This window comes from Bidens hawaiensis, unplaced genomic scaffold (assembly GCF_021521415.1).
Source record: "Bidens hawaiensis isolate Kalapana, Puna unplaced genomic scaffold, B.hawaiensis_p1.1 tig00005873_1, whole genome shotgun sequence".
NCBI lineage: Eukaryota > Viridiplantae > Streptophyta > Magnoliopsida > Asterales > Asteraceae > Bidens > Bidens hawaiensis.
The window spans coordinates 511,125-529,444 of NW_027491386.1; the positions used below are offsets into that span (position 1 = coordinate 511,125).

Genomic DNA, 18,320 nt, shown 5'->3' on the forward strand with positions numbered 1-18,320 from the left:
GCGCACTAATAGGTGATCCATGTTCCATTCTGCAGCTGATGAGCTGTTTCATGGTGTCATAGCGTTCTTAACGGGCTTGTTTCTGGAACATGCCCTTGAGTTGCTCAAGCATCTCATAGGCACCAAAATCTTCCAAGCCTTTAGCAAGCTCGTAAGACATGGTGGCTAGCATGATACAGGCGACTTCAGCCGAGTCATCCATATGCTTGTCAAGAACCCTTTTGGCATCAGCAGTATTGTTTTCAGGCTCGGTTGGAACATGTCCATCGAGAACATAGTGCTTCTTTGCCATCTTGAGAACAAGTCCCAAGTTGCGGTGCCACTCAAGAAAGTTGGTGCCATTCAACTTTTCTTTCTCAAGAATAGCCTTGAGAGTGAATGAGGAGTTATTATCAGTAGACATCTGTTTAAATAAGCAAAAGCAAATTTTAATAGTATTTTCGATGTTTTAATCCTATTGTTAATGACCCAATAACATTAGTAAATAGAAACTTGAGAATCTGGCTTCCAGTTACTAATGGCAGCTGTAGCAACATTAGTAAGTGGTTAGGCAAACAGACAACGATTGCCAATTGTGAATAGAACACAACTCTCGTTTATGAGGCCTATTAAGATAACATTTGCCTAAGTAGATACGTTTAGCCTCATCTATGCCCACCTTAGTCTCCAGACAGCTGTAGCACGTAACAAGAGAGTAAAGTAATAGTCGCCCTAGTATAGTCACTTGTGAAAGAGCCGGATGTGTCAACGAAACCGTTTCACCTTTAAGTGATAAGCTAGAAATCAAGTGCGGTGATGTAGCTCCAAACACTTGAAGTTTCGCAGTATGCCTCAAGTGTGACTTATAGTAGGATGGCATAGACTATTGATTTAAATTGGGATTAATTTTAAATATTACCGAATAGAGTAAAAGTCCAGTTTTACTTTATTGATCGAGACAACTTGATGAACCCTTTCATCTCCTATGACACTTAGTTTTAAATAACCTATTAAAACTAAGTTTGTCGCGATAATACCAACCAATTTTAAGTTAATAGTTTTACCTATTAAGTTATTAGTTATGGAAAATTAGTTTTAAATAACCTATTAAAACTAAGTTTGTCGCGATAATACCAACCAATTTTAAGTTAATAGTTTTACCTATTAAGTTATTAGTTATGGAAAATTAAATTTAGTTTAATTTGGCAAAACATGATTGGTTAGTTTATTTTAATGTATTTGGTATTAGGTTGGTGGTATTATAACCTATTATAATTAAGCAAGCAACACAATAGCAAATAAGAACATGTAAATCTTAAATGGCCAAGATTAGTGCTTGATCTTGCTAGAGACTATTAGCAAGATCAATTGGGTCAATGGGTCACAACACAAAACAACCACAAGGATGGACTCTTGGTGCATCCCGTCATCTTTGGTAACTCCCACTGACTTCCAGAAATCCATGAGCTCGTCCTCGGTTTTCCTTTGGGTCTTCTTCATTACAAAATTACACTAATACAAATAATGAAAAACTAAACACTATCTATTACAATTTTGAACCATCAAGGTGGCCAAAAACCATAAAATAAAACCGAAAACTAAATACAACTTTTGAACCATCCATATGGCCAAAATAAAAATCATTCAACCAAACAAACAAGGTTGGGCCAGATTTACATATTCAACAAAAAATAAGTCGAGCAATATTTTGGTTAAATAAAATAAATAAAATTTTGGCCAAACTAAATTTGCCCTAATATTTTATCTAGATCAAAAACGTCAACTACCTTGAAGTTTATGATGTAGAACCGATGAAAACACCGGATTCGACTTGTATGTTTTAACCAAAGCTCTGATACCACTGTTGGGTTTTAGTTGTGATCAATTAAAATTTTGTTTATTAAAAACCGGTTCAATAAACGTGGTTAATAATAATTAATCTTATTAATTATAGTTATACGCAGCGGAATATATAATTAATCAGCACCGAAACTAAACCCGATAGGATCCGGTTACAGAAAATACGAGTACGAGTCAAACACTAAATATATAATTATAAACTAACAATATATTTAAGCTTACCTCGGTTAATAAATAACCGGTTAAGACACCGAAGGCTAACGAACCGAGCTAGGTGACACAACGAGATCAACGACCAACGGTGGCGGTGTACAACGGCAACCCGGCAGCGGCGGTGGTGTGCGGTTGCGGTCGGCAGAGGCGACGGGTGGCGGCGGCAACTGGCAATGGCGGCGATGGCGACTGGCAGTGGCGGCGACGGAGCAGCAACGGTGGTGGTGTTGACTGGTGGTGGCTACGGTGGAGAAGGAAAGAGATGGACTTGTTAATTGGATTCAGGTTTAAGTTATAAAAATATCCCATATTTATATAACCCCTTAATTAGGTTTAACTAATTTAGTTAGTTATAAACCCAATAGGCCAATAAGTCCATGTCTTGCTCCAAAGCCCGTTCCATGTAATTTTATCCCATTAAAGTGTCTAACCCGGTTAACTAACTTAAGCAGGTTAATGGTTCATTACCTCACGGTGTAATTCTCACGGGTCATAACCCGGTTGGCCGTATTGACTTACCCAAACCGGTCCATAATTCCAACACTTTAATCCATGACTAATGGGTCATTTTTAACGAATGATGAGAATTAAGATTGGAGGCACTTGGAACGACATGCTATAAATTCCAAGAGACTGGCTCAGTCAAACATAATGGTGAAAAGAGAAGTTGTGAAAGCGGTAGACAGCAATGTATCTAAGGATAGAATGGCTAGATTAGAAAAGAAGTTGGATCAACGAAAAAATAGTCAGGTAGGACATACCCGGTTTGCGAACAGTGTGGAGAATTGGGCCATGATGTTTCGAGCTACAGGGTCATACACGCCGAGGAAGATAAGGGGAAGAGGTAAATTATGTTCGGGGTGAAAGAAGGTATAATAATAATAATAATCATAATAATAATAATACTTATCATCCGGGCCTTAGAAATCACCCCAGCTCAGACAAACCTAAATTTTCAAGATAGTTCACAAAAAGACGGGTTATTAGTCTGGTTAGAGACAACATAATTAAATTGGGGTAACTACCAATCGGGATCATATAGACAGAATAAGAATCAAGGGTATGATAATCGAGATGGTTATAATCAAGGTAACAAGCAAAGTTGATCGTCAAGGGTAGATGGTGATGCATTGATGACATTGGTGCTGGAAGGTCATAAAGAGTATAAGAAGGATAAGGAAACTGTAGATACGGCAAATGCAGCAAGAGATAAGCAGGTTAGTCAGCTGGTGGAAGAAATGGCAAAGTTAAAGAACAACTCGGGGTGAATACCAAATGATACAGTGAAGAACCCTAATCCCTAGAATAGTAGTTCCTTGAGCGGGAAGAGCACCCACATTAACCAAGTAAGTACCCTTATGAGCGGTAAGGATTATGATAAAGGGGTGAATCCACCATCATCCGTCGTTGAAGGTGTGGTGGAAGACTTGGGTGAAAATGGGGAATGTGATCAAGATGCGGGAATAGAAACAAACAAAAAAACCAAAAAAATTAATTAGAAAAATTAAAGGAATCGGTAAATGAAAAGGAAACAACAACCACCAAGGAAATGGGTCCAACGAATAAACCCGTTCCATTTCCTTGGGCATTGGTGAATCCCGAAGTATTCCTTGGGCATTGGTGAATCCCGAAGTACCTTCATCACTTAAAAAGAAGGGCCCACAACAAGAGGAAATGTAGGAGATAGTTAAACAGGTAAAAATTAATTTACCCCTCGCTGATGTTATTAAACAATTCCCGACTTAAGCTAAATATTTGAAGGACTTGTGTACTCAAAACGAACTCACAAAATACCTTAACAAGTTGATTTAACAGCTAATGTGCGTTCGGTTTTGACAGGAATCCTGCCAACTAAACTCCAAGATCCGGGAACACCAATAGTACCCATCCAAGTGGGTGATTTTAAAATGACAAGGGCGTTATTAGATCTTGGAGCTAGGGTGAGTATTCTCCCGGGAAACTTTTATGACCAATATGATTTTGGTCCACCTAGAAAAGCCGACACCACCGTGGTGTTGGCTGATTTGTCACTTAAGCTTCCTAGGGGAATTGCTACTAATGTGATTGTAATGATCAAAGATTTTTATTACCTCGGTTGACTTTCTGGTTCTTTATTATGTAACACTTGACCCGAAACAACAACCGAATGTTATTCTCGATATGCCCTTTTTGGCAACTGCAAATGCTTTAATAAACTGTAGAAACGGGGTAGTTGACATGGCATTTGGGAATAGAAATCTTCGACTGAATGTTTTTTCAAACGTTTCTAACCCTCTGGTGAGTGATGAATTCTTTATGGCTGAAATCATTAACGAGTTGAATCCTCATGAAATGGTGGAAGATGCCATAGAGGAGTGTGCTATTTGTTACAGAAAGCAGGGAACATTCAGTACAGTTACAAGAGGAATAAAGAGCAGTTGAAGTTTATGCTGCTAGTATTGGGAAACCACCAAAGTGGAGAGACTACCTGACACCATTGACTCCAAGTTGAGACCGTCCCTTGACAGTCCACCGGTAGTCGAATTGAAGGAACTCCCAAAACACCACAAATATGTGTTTTTTTTCGGGGTGGGGGGGGACAACGAGATATTGTCGGCAATCATTGCTTCGAACTTAGAAGATGATAAAGAGAAAGCATTGATGGAAGTATTAAAGGAACATAAAGTGGCCATTGGGTGGACGATAGTGGATATGAGGGGAATTAGTCCATATATTATAATGCACAAGATCGTCACGAACCCTGAGGTAAAATCCGCACATTATGCACAAAGACGTTTGAATCAAAATATGCAGGAAGTGGTGAAGAAAGAGCTCCTTAAATGGTTGGATGCATGAATCATTTTTCCAATCTCAAATAGCACGTGGGTGAGTCCAACACAGACAGTTCCAAAGAAGGCGGGTATTCAGATAACACGTAATGAAGCAGGTGAAGAGATTGCCACCAGACGGTATTCCATATGCATCAGTGATTGGTTCTATCATGTATGCAATGTTATGTACTAGACCTAACGTGTCGTATGCGTTGAGCATGACTAGTCATTTTCAGTAGAAGGCATTGCCCACTAGACTGCTGTAAAGAACATCTGAAGTACCTGAAAAGAACCAAGGACATGTTCTTAGTGTTTGGAGGAGTGGAAGAAGAGCTCACTGTAAGGTGTTACACTGATGCTAGCTTTCAGACTGACCGAAATGATTCTCGCTCACAATTAAGATATATATTCACTCTCAATGGAGGAGCTGTTTACTGGAAAAACTCCAAGCAGAGTGTGGCGGCGGATTCTACCACCGAATCAGAATACATAGCAGCATCAGATGCAGCTAAAGAGACTACTTGGATGAAGAAGTTCATCACTGACCTCGATGTGGTTTCGAATATTCATAAACCTGACACAGGTGCTATTACTCAGGCCAAAGAGCCCAGATCTCATCACAGAGCCAAGCACAATCTAAGAAAGTTCCACCTTATATGGGAAACAATGGAACGAGGAGACGTCATAATAAGCAAAGTAGACACAGATCAAAACCTAGCTGACCCCATTCACTAAACCGATGACTCAGGACAAGCATGATCATCACAGAGATGCTCAGTCTTAGATTAGCTAGTAGTTTGTTTTGATATAGTATTTGGATTTGTGAACATTTCAGCAGTTATACTTTTAAGTTCTCTTTTGATTTAATGGTTAAATGCTAATGTTGAATAATATAACTGTTTTAGGTTTTAATATGTTTAATCCATGAATATTATATTCTAAATTATCCGTAGTCGGTCAAACTCGTGGGAACGACTCTGAATTAAGACTATTCTGACTTTGGACTCAAGGAGTTGACTCCAAACTCACAGACCTCATCATGAATGACGTTGGAAGTAACTCGCATCAAATCATCTTCATGGATCTTAGTCATAAGATGTTTTTGATATTTTTATACTCATATAGTATCCTTAAACCTGATATACGTATTAGAACTTTCGTTTATTGAAGGCCATTCTTAGATCAGTGTCAACCGTTGTCGTGTAACTGCCAGCTATAAAGGCATTGGTTGGGAATAATCTGAAGTTCAGTGGGAGTTGTATGTAATCAAGATGGGATTCTGTACTCTTACATGATATGTAACAGCTAGACATCTTGGCGCCCTCGTTGATTCATACTGGTGAAGTGTAAGGCCTCACCCAAACTTGTTGTGTGTTTGGTTGGACCACTTTGATTCTAGATCGAGAAGTTTAATGATTGAACGTCATGTGAGATTGAACCTGATCCATGTCTCATTGTTCAATTGGTGTCTTATACAGAAAGGATAGATGACAACGATTACCATAAGTTCATTATCTTGCAATAGTGTATTCCAATATGGTTTTGGTTAATGAATATAAAATGTCATAACCTGTTGGAGTAGCTATGTGTAGCTAGAGCACCGGTGGCTGTCAATATTGAGTAACTTAACCGAAACCCGTCCAAGTGGGAGACTGTTGGAATTATGGACCGGTTCGGATAACTCAATACGGCCAACCGGGTTATGATCCGTGAGAGTTACACCGTAAGGTAACGAACAATAAACCTGCTTAAGTTAGTTAACCGGAATGGACCCTTAACAAGATAAATAATGTGGAGTGGGCTTTGGAGTTAGAGATAGACTTAATGGCCCATTGGGTTTTTAACTAATAAGATTAGTTTAACCTAATTAGAGGTTATATAATATAATATATGATATTCTATAACCCTAACTAATCATAGCACAAGTCCTTAACTCTTTCTCTTCGTCCACCTTAGCCACGACCGTCGACCGCCACCGCTGCCGGCCGCTGTCGACTGCCTCCGCTTGCCGTCCGCTGTCCACACACCACCGCCGCTGCCGTTGCCATCGTGCACCACTAGCGCCGGTCGTTTGTCTCGTTGTGTCACCTAGCTCAGTTCGTTAGCCTTCGGTGTCTCAACCGGTTATTTATTAACCAGGGTAAACTTAAATATATTGTTAGTTCACAATTTATATTTATGCATTTGACTCGTACTCGTATTTTTTGTAACCAGGTCCGGTACAGTTCCTTAAAGTGATGATTATTGGTTTTAATATTCCGCTGCGTAACTTTTTATTAATGTGATTAATAAATATGAAACCTTTTAATTAAAACGGGGTTTAATTGTTAGACCGTTGACTGATCACCACTAAAACCCAACAATATCAAATTTCATAAAATTGGTACTGCCACTCAGCTATTATTATCACTTATGGGTTCAATCAAGGAGAAGGGTTTGGTGCATGAAGAAGAGGTTGGAATGGCAAGTGCCAATTTGAATTTGAAGCTTAACTTAATTGAGGTGTATGATCTAGATGAAACTCCACGTCAATCTGCAATAAAACAATTGAAGGTCCGAAAGCTACTGGCATGTTCTCACTAATTCTAAATTCTCGACGGTTTTTTCAACAACTCTTAATGGATGGGTACTCTATGATAAGTATCTTACTTGCTCTTAACTGGTACTACAATGCTTGTAGCAGTTGTAACAAAAAGGTTACAAGAAAGTTGATTGTGAGTGACACATATTATGGAGCTGATGGTGTGGATGAGTTGGATGAAAAAAGTTAGCTTTCAAATTTGATTTTACAAACTACAACATTACCAACAATTACAAGTGGTTTACTATTAACAAGTTGACTGAAGATACTTCCATTATCTCAAAACTTGAAGCAAAGTTTGATGTTGATCAGATGACAATTGTACATTTTCAATATTCATGCTATTAATAAAAAATAAAGGAGAAGTAATTAATTTATATTATATCTTAATTATTTAACATATCCATTTTAATTTACTATGTAGATTGATCCCACACAGTCCTTCAATAGCATATTCATTGCAAGTAACCCTCAAGATACTGTGAATTTCAAGGTATTATGTTATATATTATAACAGTATTCATATATTATGTTATTTTAATAACAAGTGTTTGCTTATTTTATAAACTTTTTTCAATTAATGGGAATGGTTTGTTGCATGACGAAGAGCTTGGAAAATCAAGTGGCCCTTCAGATTTGAAGCGTAAGTTAATTGAGGTTTATGATGTGCAAGAAACTCTGAGTGAATATGCAACCAAGCATTGAATCAAATCCAATGAATCTCAAAAAGCTATTGGCACTCCAAGCTTTTTATTCAAAAGAAGAAAAATGATCATAGTTTCAAAGTTTTAAAAGACTTATCTATAAAATTTTACCAAGTTATTTTGTCTTTTCAACTTGGTATTTTACTTTTGTTGCAAGTTAGATTATTTGGATTTGGTTGTTTTCTTATTTGACTCTTTGGATTTGGTAGCTCTGATGTTTTGACTCTTTAGATTTTGTTTAACCAAGTATCGGCTTTTAGACTTGTACAACATCTTGTGCTTCTTTTATATTTACTTTTAGTATAAGGATTATAATATTTCTAAAAGTTATTATATTTTATAAAACACCAATCGAGAAGTTATGTTAAAATCAATTGAATGTTTTTTTAATTCTATGAAGCAAAATGATATTAATTAGGAGTTTATACTTGAAATTGAAATAAGAAGAGATAGACAAACAATAAAAAAAAACAATAAGATAAACATATGCACAAATGTTTTGTAAATTGTATGTTTAGTTATAGATTTGTAAATTATAAATTTAATATTTGCATGTTAAGTATAGCTTTAATTTATTAAGTTAGTTTACTTATCTTGTGTAATGTTGCTTGGTTTGTCCAACTTAAAACATTAGTTTTTATTGAGGGTATTATGTTTAGACAATCTATGACTTATTGCTTTCAAAATATGTATTAACTATGATTTGGGTGACTACATAAATATGTATGGATTGTGAAAGTTTGTTTATTATTTTCACTAACTTGAAGGTGTTAATTATATGTAATACTAATACATATATACATAGCTATACGATTGTGATTGTGTGTTTGTACCTGCTCATGTTTATTTACAGCCTATTTACTTATATGTAAATATTGGCATCAATGAAATTTGTTCTTTCTCAAACCATGTATCACACGGGAGTAAAAGCGACAAACATAGTCAATGTAGATTAATTAAATTAATATAACAAATTATATATTCAAAAGAATATTAAAAAGCACCAAAATAAACCCGCGTGTTAAAAGCTAGCTAATAATAAACAAATAAAGCGATTATTAAAATTTATCTTACCGGGAAATAAATTACAACTGACCCCAAAACCACAAATAATGACCACAAACACCACATAGGTGAATCGAAAATAGAGAACTAGGTTGTTGAATATCACTAGAAAAACCAAAAAATTAAAGGTTTATTGGATTTTAATAAATTATATTTTCTATTGATTGTTATTGGCCGATAAAAATCCCTATTTATTTAATTGCCACCGTAGTCCCAGTTTTAAAAACGTTGGCTACCAATAACACCCCCCCCCCCCCCCCCCCCCCCCGTAAAAAAGGACTTAACGGCATCATACTTTTTTTCCGAATTTCAAACTAATGTTTTAGGGTTTTTGATCGAAATAATAATACGAGTTGGTTGATGTAAAACTTAGTTCAAAACGATGCTCCAAAATGCCGAAACAATGCTTCAATTTGGATGTTTGAACTTCCAATTAACAAAAATTAAGTAGTTTGGATCACCGTTTCAAGCTAATTTTTACATCAATCGACTCTTATCCTCCTTCCTATCAAAAGCCCTATAACATCAATTTGAAATTCGGAGAAAAGTACAACACCGTTAATTCCTTTTTAACGGAAGACCATTGGCGGCCAACCTTTTTTAATTTGGGACCACCAGTAGCGATAAAATGAATACGGATTATTATCGACCAATACTAGTCAAAAGGGATTATTAAAATCCAATAAACCAAAATTAAAATAATATTTGAACTTTCTAGAAACATACTTTAGACAACTTCTAAATAATGGGCCATTTACCACAAACTTGTGCAAATAGCATAGTGCAGTTTATCACAAAATCATGACTAGCCACCAAAAATTTCTTGTCCAAGGTATCAAAATAACCTTAAAATAAAATAGTTAAATGGTGAAAGAAAGATCCCCTCAATCTCCATATATAAAACCTTTACTTAAAAACAAACTAACCAAACATATCAAAACTACCACTTCCCTGCTGCCAAACGAGCTCACTTTCGTGCTTCGGTCTTCTTTTGCTCTTTGGCTGAAACACAAGAGCAAGCGTAAGAAACATGCATATTCATCATCTTTTCAAACTAACTGACCCGTTTTTTGAACCATTACATAACCCGCCCATTTTGCCACGTTGGCAGAAAACCAAGAAGATTTAGAATATTACCAGCCTTCTCTTCTTCACGTTTCTTAGCAGCGTCTGCCCTTTGTTGTCTGATAAAAGCAAAACGCTCTGCAAATAAAATAAATAAAAGCTCAGGTTGAAAAAGAACAGCCAAAAAAAGAAATAAAAATTTTACAAATTATAGGAAGAAAAAATAAATGATGCTCACCCAAATCCTTTCATGCTTGTTCGGTTTTCCCTGTTCTTGCAACTTCATGTACCTTTCATGAGCCCTTTGTTTCTCAAGTTCTTCTCTGTAATGGAAATAAAGCACACATGATTAAAATACATAATCTGTGCACGATATCTAGATGACTAACCTTCAAAAATCACCAATCCTTTGGAAAGAAAAACCATAACATTACTCTGTTTTAGAAATTTACAAATTTGGTGTTTTTTATCGCAGTGATTGAAAGCCGCCTTAAATGTGCTCAAATGAATATATCTCCTAAATCTTTTTATTTCTGAAACTTTGATTCAGGTTTCATAAAATGTACTTGTAATCACATTTATACATTAAATACTTGTGACCTCTGTCATTTAAAGCACATAAAACACTCAAATTTGATTTATAACTTTGTTTTAGTTTAATTCCTTAATAGGATTATGGTTCTAGATTCTCACTTATCTTCTGTAAGCAAACATGTTAAAGCTACTTCCATGCTTCATCTTTATGTTGCAGCAAAACTACTTAACAAGATAAAGCAAACTAGCAAAGCAGGCTATAGTTCAATGTGTGTTTATAGGATCAAAGGTACTCAATTGCAATTAATCTTTGCTGGTATTCTATTAATTTTCTATGCCTGTTATAAAAAACTGAAATTTTCCAATAATTGCGCTTTTTTTCCAAGCTTGTGTTTTTGCACCTTGCAGCAACTTTGACTACTATGTACTCATCTCATATACAACAAAAAGATGTCAGGTCAACCCAAACCGAACCCACTCATGAAAAATTGTATTTAGTATTTGCAGCTTCCATCAAATATAAAAAGTAAAAAACAAAAAGATGCAAAAGAAATAAGCATGAAAAGAGAAACCTTTCGCGTCTTGATAGTTCGGTAGTTTTCTCCATCTGAACATCAAGAAATAAACAGCCATCAAAATACAATATGTATATACATATATACATTGTACATATGCGTGTGAATGTAAGTGTGTGTATGCGGGTATGTGTATGTGTATGTATATATGTATATCAGTACAGACATAATTCGGTATGCATATATACTTACATCGGCATCTCTTGCTTTCAAGGTTTTGGGCCTAGCAATATTAGGGTTCTGAATCTCGATAACACTTTGGCTTCCTTTCTGCCTCTACACAACAAAAATGAAATGAAATAATAAGCATAGAAGACTGTAATAGCAATCACAAAGACAAAAGATTTTTGTATTGTGTATAAGAGCAACATTATTATATCTATAAAACAGTGAGCCAAAGTTTACTGACGTCAGATTCTTCCTCCGAGGACTCTTCAGATTCTACATCAGATCGGTCCTCCTCAACTTGAGCTTCAGCTTCAGCTTCTTCCTGGAAAATTATAAATTAAAATATAATAATCAGCAACTGCTACCTAATTATAAAAACAATTAGATTATATACATTACTATTGAAGTCGGTTACATATTTACATGTAGAAGTATAACTTTTTGAATGTACGAGGACGAGAAGAAGTACCAGCAACTGCAATCATCAATGAGAAATAAAATCACATCCATTAATATATTCTTATCAACCATTAAAAGTAGGAAATATCAAATTTAAGCCAAAAAAAAAAACTAATTAAACAGCTAAGCACCTATTCAAACCCTAAACTGAAAATTTAAACCCTAATTTAACAGATAAGCAGATTGAGATTGAAATTCATCATGTTCAACCTCTAAACTAATAATCTAACCCACAATTAAACAGATTCACCATCTTCAAACCCTAGAAACTAATCGCCGGAACAAAATTTCAAATCGGAACTCCGAATGACATACGAATCGAATTAAATAGCATCAATTATATGTGAACATACGCATCTCTTCGGGAGTAGAGAATTGACGACGGCCAGTTGGCTTGCCTTTAAACTTGCCTCTCCCCATAATTACTTTTCGATTAACACCAAGATGATGATGGATGATTTCCAAATGGTAGCGTCAGTAACAAAGAAAGGTGATAGATATGGCACGAGATGCTAAAGAGAAATATCTTAATGGATATTTATTATTGTGTGTGTTCCGGTTACTAGCTTCCCTCGATGACAAAAGGAGATCTCTTACTTTCGTGTCGTATGCAGCGCTTGGAGCTAATCATCTTATGTTTTACCAAAAAGTTAAGTCTACTATGTTAAACTCGTTGTTTATCGATTCAAACTTGAGACTTTGTGACGTGCGGCTCAAATCTTCGACTCTCCTTCCATACTGGTTATTCTCTTATATGTGTAGTATTATGGAAACATTTAGTTTTTCGATTAATAATATTTAGCAATGCTTAACTTTGTAATAAAAAAATCATATTAGCATATGTGTTACGCTATCGTTAATGTCTACATGATGAGACAGATAGACCGTTATGTTATTTCAGACAGAATTTCTAAATTTGTTCATTTTATATAGTTTGTTTCCTAAAGTTATTTTATTAAAACTAAACCTCTAAAATGTTGTGATGAGTATATAATAATTCTTTTAATATGAAAGATCTCATGTGTTAATCTTGCTTTCTCTTGTTACCAAAAAATACTGCTGCATGTATGATTCAAACAATCAATCAATCAATCATACCCAGTAAAATCCCACCGACAGTATAGGTAGGGTCTGGGGAGGGTGGGATGTAGGCACACCGTACCTCTATCCAAAGGAATAAAGAGGTGGCTTCCAGAGAGACCCTCGGCTCTAAGAACATGTGTATGAAGCAAAAAAAGGAAATCAAAGTTTAACAGTTATATAAAAAACTACTACTAATTATAATAATATTAATAAAAAGGTCACAGTTTAACCGCAATATAAAGCTAATAATAATAATAATAAAATATGTAAGGGAAATACCATTATGGTATGTGACCTAAATAAGTTAAGTCTAAGCCCTAAGGTATTCAATTCTCTCTAAAAATCCTTAACTTTAATTCTACTTCTCCACGAATTCCTATCCTCAACCATGTCCTCGGAGAGGTTTAGGTCTATCAAATCATGCATAATCCTCTCATCCCAAGTCAATTTCGGTCGTCCTCTACCCCTCCTCCCCTCTATAGTAATGTTTTCTACGGATCTAACAGGATTCGTCGTCTGTCTTCTCTTTACATGTCCAAACCATCTCAATCTCCACTCTCTTATCTTGTCTGCTATGTTCGCCACCCCTAATCTCTCGCGAAGCACAACGTTTCTTATTCTGTCTAGCCTTGTGTGCCCACACATCCAACGTAGCATTCTCATTTCTGCTACCTCCATCTTCCGCACTTGTGCCTTCTTGATGGCCCAACAATCTGTTCCATATAGCATTGCAGGTCTAACTGCCACCCTATAGAATTTTCCCTTCAGATTAGTCGGGAAACTCTTGTCGCATAATATACCTGTGGCTGCTTTCCATCTACACCATCCTACCTGAACTCGGTGGGTCACATCACTTTCTAATTCCCCATCGCTCTGTACAAATAATCCTAAATACTTGAACTTCGTTACCTGCGGGACCACCTGCCCTTCAATTGTGATGTGTGCGTCTTCACTGTCGTTTATCTCACCAAAAACACAGTGTGGGTACTCCGTCTTAGATCGGCTAATCTTTAAACCTTTTGTCTCTAAGGTTGTTCGCCACTCCTCAAGCCTCATGTTTAGATCTTGTTTTTTCTCAGCAAGTAACACAATATCGTCTGCGAACATCATGCACCACGGGAGAGTCCCCTGAATCGACTTTGACAACTCATCCAAGACTACTGCAAAAAGAAACGGGCTCAACGCTGACCCCTGGTGAAGACCTACCTCTACAGGAAAGAAATCAGTATCCCCCACTGGCGCACGGACACTTGTTTCACTCCTGGTATACATATCCATAATTATCTCTATGTATTTCCTGGGCACTCTTCTACCCTCCAAGCACTCCCAGAGCACCTGTCGTGGCACACTGTCGTAGGCCTTTTCTACATATCCATAATTATCTCTATGTATTTCCTGGGCACTCTTCTACCCTCCTGGTATACATATCCATAATTATCTCTATGTTTCACTCCTGGTATACATATCCATAATTATCTCTATGTATTTCCTGGGCACTCTCTATGTATGATTCAAACAATGATTCTTAAATCAAAAGAGCATGGATACACTCCGAAATACAAATCACTACACATATAAATAAATCAAACAACATCAATCAAAACGAACACGAAAGTGTAGACATACCAATCTCTTCAACACTAGAGAACTGATGACCAGTTGGTCTAGGCTTGCCTTTAAACTTCCCTTTAGCCATGCTTGATTAATTGGGGCAAAAAGACTTGATCAAGTTTCAATTAACAAGAATAGCGGAGCTAAATGTTGTATGATTTCAAGATTATTCAATTTCTTTTATAGATTATCTTTTGCTGTAGAAGAAGGGAAAGAAGGAAAATGGTTGTGCTATTAGTATGGAAGGAGTCGTAGTGGTTATAACAAATGAAGTAAAAAATGAAACTATTTATAATAATATTTATCAATAATAATATATATAAACGAAACCTCTAAAATCCTACGTGTCGCGATGTGGTCGCTCCCTCCTTTTATAGAAGCCACCAGATTACTTGATTTTTAAATGGAGACATCTCATTAATTTAACCCAAATTCATGGGTATGGGTCTTACCAACACCAGATAGCTCTTAAACGGGTTATAGCATCTCATTAAATTAAAATTTTATCTTAACAAGTATTTGATATGAAAATCCTATAAAATAGAGATATACTAAAATTTAATATCCAATTCAAAAAGAAAAATATATTATTTATAATTAATAAACAATTTTATAGTAAAAAACATAAGCGGGTTATGGGTCACCAAATCAGATAACTTTTAAACGTGTTGTAACATATCATTTATTTATGAAAACCTTTCATCATCAAACCCTAACTATATTATTAACTTTCTTACAATAAAGAAAATTAAAATCCAAAAACTAAATATTAAAAAACAAAAAATGTAAAACTACCATTCTTTCAAGCCATCAGATTGTTTTATTTGTAATGAAGGCTTCTCACCCATTTGACCCGAATTCACGGGTAAATGTTTCACCAAACTCAGATAGCTCTTAAACGGGTTATAACATCTCATTGTATTAAAAATTAATCTCGTCAAATATTTGATATGAAAATCCTATAAAATAGGGATGTACTAAAAATTAATATCCTATTATTTGAAAAAAAAAATATTATTTATAATTTAGAAACAATTTTATAATAAAGAAAATAAACGGGTAATGGGTATCACCAAACCCAGATAGCTTTTAAACATGATTATAACATATCATTTATTTGTGAAACCATTTTATCATCAAACCTCAAGTATATTAATTATTAACTTTCTTACGATAAATAAAATTAAAATCCAAATATACATATATAAATATTAAAAACGAATAATGTAAAACAACCCCGTAATACGTGGGATAAAATCTAGTCTTAAATATATATAAACGAAATATTTAAAAACTCTTTAGTTACTTTCTACATTCTCTCAAGCCACAAGATTGGGTTTTTTTTTTTTGTAGATGAAATTTTTTCATGTATTTGACCGGAATTTACAGGTATATGTCTCACCAAACCTAGATAACCCTTAAACGGATTATAACATCTCATTATATTAAAAATTAATCTCACCACATATTCCTATAAAATAGGGATATACTAAAAATTAATATCCGATTTGTTTTTAAATATTATTTATAATTAAGAAACAATTTTATGATAAACAAAATAAGCGGGTCATGGATCTCACCAAACTCATATAGCTTTTAAACGGGTTATAAAATCTCATTTATTTGTGAAACTCTGTTATCATCAAACCCTAGGTATATTATTAACTTTCTAACAATAAATAAAATTAAAATCTAATAAATATTAGAAACGAATGAAAACAACTCCTATAATACAAGAAATAAAACCTAGTAACTGAATATAAGAAAACTAGTTTGAGACCCGTGTATTACACGGAGAATTAATAAAAATTATAATATTTAAACATTAAGCAAAATACAATCAATAACACATAACACAATTATCATATATTATTAATACAATTATAAATTACATTAAAATTATAGGAATTACAAAACAGACATTACGCAACTATTTTAAAAATAAGAAAAAATTTCCTTGTACACTACATTTTGTGGTTGTATTGGTCAGATTACCTTGTTTATCAAGAATCAGAATCTTTAGCCCACACCTGCTTGTAACTCTTGACAAGGCGACATATAGTTGTTCATGTGAGAACACAGGTTCTTTCAAGTACAAACCAACCCTAGATAATGATTGACATTGGCTTTTATTTATGGTCATCGCAAAACATATTGCAAGGGGAAACTGTCGTCTTTGAAACTTATATGCTATTTTTTTGTTTGTTGGAGTCAGTGGTGATATGTGGATCAAAACTCTATGTCCAATGTTAGTTCTAGAAATAATTTTTGCTTCAACTACACGAATACTTAAAGATATAATTTGTAGTCGAGTACCGTTACATAAGCCTTCTTTCAGGTTAAGATTTCTAATGAGCATAACAGGAACACCGGTTTGAACCCGATATTACAAAAACTGGTTTATAGGTATATTCCACCGGGTTAGGACCGATTTGGAGTTCTTTTTTTTAGCTAAAACCAGTTTGAACCCGATATTTTGGAACCAGTTAGACAAAAATAGGTTTCATCCGGTTTAAAAGCCGTTTGTAGCTCAAAACTGATTTATAGCTCACATATCATATCCATTTACAGCTCATTAACCATTTCATTTAATGCCCCATTGAAAATCAATTTATTGTAAAGGAAAATATGATTGTAATTATAATAATGATATTAACAATTGCTTATGTTACAATAAGAAAGATATTTTGGAACCGGTTAGTCAAAAACAAGTTTAACCCGGTTTAAAACCCGTCTGTCTATATACGTTAGCTTCAAAACTAATTTATAGCTCACATATCATATCTATTTATGGCTCATTAACCATTTCATGTAATGCCCGGTTGAAATTTGAAAATCAATTTATTATAAAGGAAAATAGGAAATATCAATTGGAAATCAATATATGGTAATTAGTTACAGCCGTAATGGCAGTATCAATACATAGACACCAACACTAATCAGATAATATCAATTGACGTAAGTGTTGGTTGACGCACGTGAGGACCCAAATCTATTGATAGCATATGGTAAATAAAGATTCTTGGTAAATGGTAATGCTTTGGTTGACAGTTTCTCAAGGTTATAAAAAATGATGATGTATACAATCTGTCAAAACTTCTTTATAAAATATAGGTCTTTAAAGTGTAAAGAATTGGGCGCTCAATGAATTGCTCGGGTTTAAACCGAAAACCGGTTTGCGCACCTCTAGTAACAAATGCGTCAACTACTGTTTTAAATAGGAAGCGGTAAATAACAAATGTTGTTTAATAATTCATTGTTATTGCATAATAAAGAAAAATAACTTAAAATAAAAAGTGACATACCTTTACACTAAATGTGTCAACGGGCGCACCAATAGTAATGGAGTCGGTTTGATGCTATTGAATGAATTAAACAAACAAATTTAAGTAAAGACTAAACAAATCAAAATATCAATTTATTTAAAATTTGAAATAATTCTTCATTAAAAAGTGTTGATTGGCCATGAAAAGTTTAAAATATCAATTAAAAAAGTGTTGGTTCACCATTCTTTTAGGCAATTAGCAAACCAAGGATAGGATAATAATAATAATAATAATAATAATAATAAGCTATTGACGAAAATAAAAGATCATTCCTCTTGAAAATTAAA

General features: G+C 34.7%; 1 pseudogene across 1 annotated transcript; it reads right to left on the reverse strand.

Annotated features, from left to right (window-relative positions):
- Nucleotides 1-9,978: 9,978 nt before the first annotated feature.
- Nucleotides 9,979-12,433, reverse strand: LOC143630970 (uncharacterized; annotated as a pseudogene). Its single transcript, XR_013153269.1, has 8 exons — nucleotides 12,367-12,433; nucleotides 11,995-12,029; nucleotides 11,796-11,879; nucleotides 11,579-11,662; nucleotides 11,384-11,418; nucleotides 10,516-10,600; nucleotides 10,350-10,415; nucleotides 9,979-10,214 (listed from the first exon to the last, which is right to left on the reverse strand). The product of XR_013153269.1 is annotated as an uncharacterized LOC143630970 (transcript).
- Nucleotides 12,434-18,320: the final 5,887 nt, after the last annotated feature.